The following is a 10,492-nucleotide window of genomic DNA, read 5'->3' on the forward strand; positions in this document are numbered from 1 at the left end:
TTCTGCTGTCACCTGGAAACAGGGATAATACAGGAGCAGGGTAGCACAGACACAGGACCTGTATCCACAATTAAAGAAAACATTTCAACAGCAGTACTTCAGAGCAGCCATTAAAAGAGACTTATCTTCAATTGAGACTCTAACAGACATAGATTCTTGCCAGTTTTAAGATGGGGTTCCAGGGTGAGTGGACTCATATACACAATTAAACAAAATGTTTCACACTGATTGCTTCAGTTCACTGCATGTTGGTGTCGGAGTGGGGTGGAGTGGCGAACGACAATATAAACAGCAGCAAAGCACGACTCTAGCCATGTGAAGAAGAGTGTCTCTGTTCTGTCAGCACCTGATTCTGAACAATCTGTGAGCGTCAACAACCACAGAGCCAGGAAGGTGAACAACACTCACATTATGACACAGATAATGTACAGTGCAAAGTTAGCTGTCATAAGTCCATAGCATGACGTGAACTAGCAACCCTTCCAGCTGGCCTCTCAGGTGAAACTGGACACCTACTGGCACCAGAAGACAGAAGGCCTTTTCTCTTCTTTTGCTGAACTTCCTCAGAAACCAGCTTTGACTGCTAGCCCTAATGGCAGTCGGCGATAATGTTGACATAACAACTGAACGGTAATCATTACTCCATCATCCTGAGATGACTAAATCGCCTGTCACTTGTCTTCGGTTCAAAACTTTAAATAGAAGTGTCACTTTATTGACATAATTTATATGGATAAAGAGCCCCTTACAGTTGCCTCCTGGCTGGAATGAATCAACTAATCTTACACACACACACAAGCTACGCACAGTCTCACCTCTAATTTCCCATTATCATCCTGCAATGCTTTTGAATTATTCATGGATGCCCTCACTGTAGGGAGAAAGTGAAGAGAGGAGGAGAGGTGGAAAAATGGAAATGAAGTGGGACGGTTAAGAGGAGAGAAATGGAGAGAGGGAATAAGAGGTGATAAAAACAGTGGAAACAAAGAATTGATTAAAAAAAAGCAAGTGAAACATCAGAGCGCAGAGGAAAAGGAGAAAACACCAAGAGGCAAATTGAAGGTGAAGAGTCAAGGAAGATGAATAGACAGACAGTCGGAGAGTGAAGAGATAAATAGGAGATGATAAGAAGAAGAGACCACAATGGGAGGAAACAGGAGAACAGTTTTCTGCACGCAGGACAGGTAGATCAGATGCAAACACGTCTGTCAGCTCATAAATTGTTCCAAATTAGCAGAGCTTTCATTTAGCATATGCCCGCTTAAACTGAAAAAGAAAGGATGGGGAGGTGGAGTGCAGGGGGACGAAGATTTACACCCCCTCCCCCCCTCATCCCACTGGTCCACATGATTCTCTCCACCAACTGTAAGCGAGCCTGAGGACTTGTGCCTCTAAACTGAGTCCTGTCTGAATATTCATTGGTGTAATTTGCATAGCCCGCAGATGGCGAAAACAGATGCTCGTTACGGCAAGTGTCAGTTTTCAAAAATTTGCTTTCATGACAAAACAAATAAAGCTATACAGGAGGATGGAGCGACTCGAAGCCTCCTGGCAGATCTGCCAAGTGTGTGTGTGTGTGTGTGTGTGTGTGTGTGTGTGTGCGCGTGCGAGACAGTTGCCGCAAGAGAAACTTTGTGTGTATGCGTAGTGCATAGTCCATGTCTATACGTGTGGTGTGTGTAGTATCAGTATGTACAATATAAGCATCATAAACATAATTGAGGGAGTTTTCATTGGCACCGATTAACACACAAACAAACATTTACTGAATGCAACGTTAGTCTGGAAGAGAGTTCAACATTGTGTTGTGTCTTTAGTATCCCACGAAGCTTTGTTTCAGCCAAACGGTACGGGAAGTGCTTAAAAGGTATAAACCAAGCACCAACCCACGCGTTTGAAAAGTGAAGCCAATGCGGGATCGGGTTCTCAGATCCCCAGCTCCACCCTCTCGTCCAAATATGGTCACTTCTGGCTCCAAGAAACCAAGATGGCTTCAAAACGGTAGTCCAGGTGACGTCACAGTGGCTACATCCACTTCCTTCATACAGTCTATGATATTCTTGTCTGTACCTGTTTATCTGGCAAGACAGAAACAAAAATGCACTGAAAATCATAAAAAACATTTAATCATGAGCGTTGCATTCTTGACAGATCAGAGTTAAAGGCCTGAGGGCAGACAGAGACAAGGCTAAGCAGGAACAACACACTGCGATGCAAAACACTTATTCTTTGCTTTTACACTCCCATCAGACCTATATATTTGTTTTTGGAAATGTTAATTACATGTCCTGCGCAAAATTGGTGAGAATGAAGGACAAAACACACATCAACAGGGCATATGAAGCATAATATAAAGCATAAAAAGTGAATATGGAGTGCGGTCATTGATTCAGGAGTCTTTCTTTACGTGACTGAGGAGTCAGTCTCACCACCACAGAGCCAAGAATGTAGGCTTGTAGAGGTCTCGATATTTTTATATCCCAGCAGCGAGTTTCTCGTCATCTGTTGTGACAACTATATGACCACAAGAGAAAACACGCTATCACCCAACAAGAGAAGAAGTCGAGGTAAAGTAGCTAGGATGAAAGTGTGTGAAAACAAGTCTAGGAGTCTACAGCCATGTTAACAATTCTGTGAGGCTGTTTGGCACAGTGGTTCTTTTAACTAAATGCGAATGTCAGCATGTTCACAACGACAAAGCTGACATGCAGATGCTAATTGCTAATCCAAAGTATAGTTGAGGCTCTATGTTTTGTGGTTGGACAAATTGAAATTTTGACCTGATGATGGCGATAGTTAAAAGTCTGATGAAGAAAATAGATGTGAATTTCACTTAAAATCACAAATGTCAACCTTACTGTGACACTACAGGAAAAGTCAGGGGATCAATCAATCAATCAATCAATTTTATCTAAAGTGCAGAATTTCTATGCTGCTCCAATACACTTTAATATTAGAAGAATACAAACTTACAAAGTCAGTTGGGTTGAGATAGGTAGATGAGATACTTCAGTCTGGACCAAAGTGGTGGACCGACCATCCGACTGACATTTCCATCCCTGGAGCCATGCTGCTAGCGTGGCTTAGTGATGGGTAGTGATGGGTCATGCGCACAAGCATCGGCTCTGAGAGCCGGCTCTTTGTAGTGAATCAGAAGAGCCGGCTCGCATCGAGTGAGAGCCGGCTCCCAGTTTTTTTCCATTCGCTGCTTAGGTTTCACTTTCAGTGCTCAGTCCCAGCTCTGGTTACGACAGAGCTTTGTTATGATTGGCCAGCATGGCGACCAGCATACGACATTCACGTGAGAATCAACGATGTGTAAACAGAGAGGGGGGCGGGGCAGACACTCCACTTGACTCCACTGCAAGTGAAGAGAGAGACAGAGCGGTGAGGACTGAGGAGCGTGTGTGCGTCTTGCATTGTCGTGTAGTTTAACTATGAGTGACACTAGAAAGCGAAGCAGCATCTGGCTGCAGTTTAAAGATATTGGGAACAACAGAGCAGATACTCACGGAGAGGCGAAATCGTATCAGCCCATCCAAGCTGAGGCATCTGATCTTCCTGAATGCCAACCTGCCCTGAGGACTAATGCTGTTTGCTGGAGTTTGGTTCTGTTTTTGGTTCTGTTCTGTGGATTTGTTTGAAGTTTTTTTGTTCATTTGTCCAATAAAAAAGTTTAATTGAGGACATTATTAATTAATATTAATGTTAGCTTGAGTTTGGTTCTGTTCTGTGGATTTGTTTGAAGTTTATTGTTAATTTGTGCAATAAAAAAGTTTAATTGAAATAAACAAATGTAAGAGTGGTTTTGTCACAGAATAAATGCACAGAATTAGGCAATTATAAGGTCTCTCATAAAAACACTGAAAGCAAAAGAGTTTTCAACACATAAACCATGATTATTTTGCAAAGTTAAGGTAAAATATAGGCTACAAAAGATCCTAAATAAAGAGCCGTTCGGGAGTCGAAAGAGCCGGCTCTTCTTTGGGAGCCGAGTCAAAAGAGCCGGCTCTCGGAAAAGAGCCGAACTTCCCATCACTAGCGTGGCTAAAAGTGCAGCTTTTCTTGAGCGTTAATTGCTCTCAATGCTGGAAAAGAGGACAGTTGTATTCAATGCATCCACCTGCCTCACTGCCAATGATGTTTGAGTTTATGTAGAAAATCTCTACTCAACTCTGTCTCCTAGAAATTAGGTTTACACACTGCTGATTTGTTAAGCTAATTATGTTTAGAAGGAAATCCCATTTCTGCCTTGGATACACTCTACAATGTATAGTATTATTCAGCACTAATAATATGGAATAGCATTTGGTAAAATGTGTGTTTTTGTTATCACACACTCACAAAGTAAGCCTTCAACAAGTAGAACTTCTGCTCATGCTGAAAAATCAATGCATAAATGATTCTATTGTTTTGTACTTGGTCATTAGGAGAGTTGGTGGCTGTAAAATGTCAGGTCACCCCGTCATCCCAAGCTATATGCAACCGCACACACACACACACACACACACACACACACACACACACACACAGCGAGCGGCTCCAGCTCCCCTCCAGTAGCTGTGTGTGTGCACACAAATGAAAATGCTTCCTGCAGAACAATTCATTTGCCACACCACACAGTTCTCTCTACTGCACTGCTGGTCATGAGTGATTTTACACGCTTTCTCTGTTTTTCTTTTTGGTTTCAACCCTCCTCTTTTTCTCTCCTTGTTTTTCATTTAATTCAATCTCTCTGCTTCCCTTTTTTTTCTTTCCCTCATCGCTCCCTTTCTTCTCTCTCTGCATCCCATTCTCCATTTTGCTGCCTTTTAGTTTTTCTACTGCATTCAGTGTTGCTAGAAATTCCCATCAGGAGAAAACATGTAAGGGAACAGATGTTCAAGTCAAAATTGCAAGTAGAAAATTCAATAAGGTTTCTTGAGGTCTCTCTGTTGTATCTAACGCGATGCCGCTCAGTATTACACCTTAAAGCTCCACTAATCAATACTTTGTATAATAATGAATCAATCACTACATGTACAGTGAAAGGGGCCACTTGTAGTTACAAACCCAGAGAGAGTAACCTGCAGCTCTACTGAGCTTTAGCCACTTAACTGAGTACTAATGTTGCTCTATGTCTGCTGGATGTATGTAGGCAATTGTTTGCTGACATATTATCCATAATTTCTCGGCTTGTTGTTTTTTTTTTAATGCTCCCAAAAAAGTAGTCAATAGTAAATAGTAAATTGTAATTGTCTGGGTCCAGACCTTTGAATCCGCCCACTCCACCCAGTTGACTGCTTCCGATCTGGCGTCATGAAAAGCAATCGAATTAATGAGTGCCACGGGAGGACTAACGCCGTTGTCGAGCTGTTGCCAAGCGCTGTCAAGATTCATACGTGTATCTCAACAACTATTGGATGGATTGCCATGAAATTTGGTACAGACATTCACGCGTCCCTCAGGACGAATTTTGATAACTTTGGTGGTCCACTTTTCTATCTATCACCACCATCAGGTCAAAATGTTTATTTTGTCCAATACTTGGTAGATAAGAAATGACATTCCCATAAGACTCACCAGTACATTATGTTTAATGTTAATTAGCAAATGTTGGCTAACATGCTAACACTTACCAACCGTATACCTGCTAAACATCAACATGTTAACATTTTAATTGTGAATGTTTAAATGTTGATGTTATGGATGTCATTTATCTCAAATCCCAGCTGTCCCGGAGCCTCACAGAGCCGCTAGCATGACTGTAGACTCTTAGTGTTGTTTCTACTGGAAAGCATGGAGGTTGGAGTTACGACCTATATACATCTCTAACTTCTTGTCTTTTTAATCAAATACGGCACAAATCTCTCAGTCCCCTCTTCCCTCTGTTTGGTAAATGCCCTCAAATAACTCATTCTCTTTCCACTTTCCCTCGCTCTTTCTTTTTTCTTCCCTCTGCTGGTTCTCCAGAAGTCTGTCCCGTCCCGTAACACTGCCGCGGCGTGTAGCTTCTTTCAGATATTAATTAAACACCCTTATGTGTCATCAACCCCTCCGGTGAGCAGCTCACTCTTTAATTAGACCTGACGAACACCACGGAGGAAGACACACACCTCACCGCTTTGTGTACAGCTGCACAGGTGTGTGTGAGACTGGGGAAGTGTAGTTGGGGATGAAGTCAATGTCTCTCACTGTTTCTCTGCTTGTGCATCTGTGTGTGTGTGTGTGTGTGTGTGTGTCTGCTGCTCAGTTCCTTAGGAGGGTCTCTGCAGACTCTTTCTGTGCACCTACGACTACTGTGAAAACAGCCTGTTGTCTTTCTGTCTACCGTGTGTGTTTATAGTTTCAATGTGAGTTCTGTTTTTGCATATTACACCACAAATTTTAAAGTGTTGCTCTTTTACACCCTCAATCTCATGTTTCTGTCATTGCGCCTTTTTTCAGGAATTTTCTAATTGTGGCCTCGGGTTTGAGGGAACATCAACACTCCTATAATAATATCTCACAGTCGGCGCTGTTCACAGCTAAGAAGATAACATGAAACTTTTAAATGGCTGTGAAACTTGCACATGTAATGCATCTAGTTGATGTAACCCTCTTATTGTTGTGTCAAGCGAAGCTAAGATAATTCTAAACTCCTAATTTTCCTCAAGAGGTGTGGTGAAATCACGAGTGCAACAAAGAGAAGTACAAGGGACAGTATGAGTCAAGTACAAGGGGTACATTGAAGTATATGAAACAGGAGCCATCTTTGCATCAGTTCAGTTTAAACAGATTTATCACATCTGAAATGGCAAACGTGTTGCTTCCCCTCAAGAGGTACTGATGAGCCTCAAATGGTGCAAAACTAAAGGCGCTATGAAAGTTAGAGGCAATCCATAAATCTGACAGCAGCTTCTACTCTGCCAATCAACTGTCCCATCTGTTCACCTCAAACAGGGCACGTCTATATAATGTACGACATACGGCAGTCATTTGAAACTACCCCTAAGACGTGAAATCACATTGTAAATACAACCTCCTAAAATAGCAGCCGAGCTGAACATGCTGCAAAGGTTGGAGGTGATCAAATTATTTTCAAGTAGCTACTTGTCTTCAGTCAGAGGTCCCATCTGTTTACTTTCATTTTAAAACACAAATTTATACTTCATAACAGGTTGAGAAAATAGCATAGCACATTAATGACAATGTTGTTAAGTATTTCAGTTTGGCATTTTTTGTATATATTCACTTCAGTGTTTGAGGCAGTTACTAAAGTTTTCTGTTTAAAAGTTAAATCATAACAATTCTTTCAGCTATGAGCCTGAATTGAAATCAAAATGAGTGGTTGACATGGACACTTTTTGCAGTGCAGTGCAGTTCTCAGGACATATTTGTTCTGGGTTAGGGGATTTGGCTGTCCTTCCTTTCACACCAGCCAACTTAGCTCCAGAGCAGAGGCAGCAGCATGAAGCCCAGAGTACAACTTTGCCAAATTTCCTCCACCAGTCGCTCTGTTTTCCCCATGCAACGTCCTCTCATTTCTGTCCTGCACCAGGAGCATGCCAACTTTCTGGCCACGTACTTCTATCTGTTTTTCCGAATGTGCTGCAGTATTGATTTGGCGTCAAAAATGTTGCAGGTTTTTACTATCTTAACTGTGAATTACAAAACTTGTCCGTCACCAACTACAAACACAAACTGCGTGCTTAAGCTGCAGAGGCGTATCCACCAGGGCTGGCACAAGGACAACCTGAAGTGTTCTTCATAATTGGAGCATTCTCTGGTCTGATTTGAGGACAGAAAACAGAAGATTTTCACTCCTCCCCACTACTTGAGAACAAAGCCCTCATCTTTCAGCTGTGATAGGAGACACTCTGAATACCCAGATACCTTTCACAGGACAACAGAGATTATTATTATCAACACACATGGCAAAATGTGCCAAAAGCTGGGTGAGCTTTCCCAACAGATAATGTACAAAATAATGACATTACAAATGCATAAATACACACACTTCAGTGTTTAGAGGCTTAATTATTTAACCAGTCTGCAGAAGGAATCTTCATTTCATATTTGAAATCACTTTTCAGTTTATAATTAATATTATAAACTAATTAAATTTTTTCATTGGTTTCAAGTAGCATCACGTCATTTGAGGATCGAGCAGGCGGACTTTCAAAATCTTTGGATCCAAATGTAACTGACTGATGGTGTCTGTGTTTTCACACACTGCGGTGCAAACACGACGAAGGTCAAAAACTTGAGTGTTGCCTATCTGCCCATTTTGTTTCCTATCATGCACTTCACTTAATCAGTCCATGCCATCTGCAGTATGGACAGAAAAAGGTCTCACTGAAAGCATTATAAACGCTAATGTTACCTCAGTGAAAAGCATTAAATTCTGACCTGGACATTTTGCACATTAGTGTGCTGCGTTCACATGGTAAATGCAATCAACTCTAAACGCCCAAACTGCTGTGATCAAGAGTGTTGTGTTTTTAATGTACGTACCTACTGTTGTCTCTTGTGTATCTGTTGCTGAGTTTTATGTATTTTAAAGGCTCATCTCAGAACGGACATTACAAATTAGCTTAGGCTATAAATGCTGTGGTGTGTGGCATTGATTTACGCTACATGCGTATCCCTATACAAACAAATATCTATCTGCTTTTTTTAGATGACAGATCTGTTGTGAAAAGAGATTCAGCCAGCAGTTGCACACTTATTGGAGTCCTTACAGCCACAATTCAGCATCATGACTGATGTTCAATATGTGGCCACATCCACACACAACACAACAAATTATACAGTGTTATATATCGTTGGTGTTGATTTTTCATAAACACTATTCTTCAGTAGCAATTGTTTGGAGATGACAAGTGTGGACTGAGTATTGTTTGTCCTCTCATGGCACCGAAATGGCTCCAGGTGTTGAAAACTATCAAAAGCTTGAAAGGGTGTAAACGTACATAAACACTGACACGGTGTTGACTTCTATGTGCTCAGAGCTAAATAAACGCTGACGATTCTGCACAAATACAGAGAGCTGCAAAGAAAAAAATAGAGACACAGATCAATTTAATGCATAAATGATCGTCAGTACATTTAATGTCAATGTAACAAGATCAATGCTTGCAAGGAGTGACAAAGACATTTTCTCTACAGGTCATTCAACAGAGTAAAGAGATTTTTTTTTACCCATTATCTCTGCACTTATCTTTACATTTGCCAAAAATACCTTTCATGACTGTCTTTCATGAAGTGTTAACCGGCTGTCTACTAAAAGCTTCAGAGCTTCTTTATCTAAAAACACTTCAAAGAAAGAGATGATTTCATTACGGTGCCTGAGACGCCCTCAGTACAAACTTTTGGGTTTGAAAAGTGTTTCTGTGTGTCTGCCTTATCAGTAGCACATCTGGCAGAGCTGGAGACGACATGTCACCTCCGCCTGCTCAGCTCGCCCTGACAGTCAGGGGCTAATGACCTGGAAGGATACACAGTCCCACTACATATGGGCCTCGCTGCCTGTGTGAGCCTGTGTACGGGTGTGTGTGTGCACATGTGCAGATACATATTTGTGCACCTACAAATGCACTTCTCTGCTCAGGTTGTTGTGTGTGTGTGTGTATAGAGCGTCTACATTGGTGTTTTGCGCGTGTGTGTGTGTGTGTATAGTGCATCTATGTTGGTATTTGTGTGTTTCTGTGTGGATAACAGCCCGGGATCTTTTCTCCAGCGCTTGGAGAGTCCCAGTGCATCTGGGCCTGTGGTCCTCCCTGCTAGCCGAGTAATTAGGACAGGGCATGCTGACCAGTAGCACCCTCAGCTGGGACCACTGACAGAACAAGGACAGATGAAATTATACATCTGGATGCTTCATGGGGATTTCGTGTGTGTAGTTTGGTGATCTAAGACCTAAAGTTGTTTTTTGACCCATTTAAAAAGGACAAAATTTATATCACCTCATGTCACAACTGGCCATTGTGGAAGGTTTCTTGTTCTTTCCCAACTGTTTTAATTTGTTGTGCTCTTTTCAAAGGTCACCATGAATAACTCAAACTCTGCGGGACAGGTTTGTAATGCTTGTCGTGCCAGATTGTACAACCTTTATTATTATTTCCACACGTAATCAGAGAAAACCTTTGCTTCAGTTTCAAATGAACACAGAAGTTGAGTGACACTGGAGTGGAGTTGTGTTACATCGGTTAGTTCAATGAAAACTCTAAAGTTTAAAGTTAAGAATGATTCAAAAATGTCATTTCAAGCCTGCATCTTGCAACGCCAAAGGCCAAACATAGATACATAGATAATTTATTCTGGCTAATCAGACTGCTCCAGTTGAAGTTGGACTGAGCTATGTGAGGGTGCAGTCAGACCGAATTTCGCCAAGCAAAAAGCAGGCAGGACGGGAAATAGTGTGGGTACGGTTGGAAGTATAAACTGCAGGAGCTAGCATGGCTAGTGGGCTGACAACATCATCCACAAACTTGTAAATTATACAGCTTCTTCTCAAACACTTAACTGTCAA

The sequence above is a fragment of the Enoplosus armatus genome, chromosome 13, assembly GCF_043641665.1.
Source record: "Enoplosus armatus isolate fEnoArm2 chromosome 13, fEnoArm2.hap1, whole genome shotgun sequence".
Lineage (NCBI taxonomy): Eukaryota > Metazoa > Chordata > Actinopteri > Centrarchiformes > Enoplosidae > Enoplosus > Enoplosus armatus.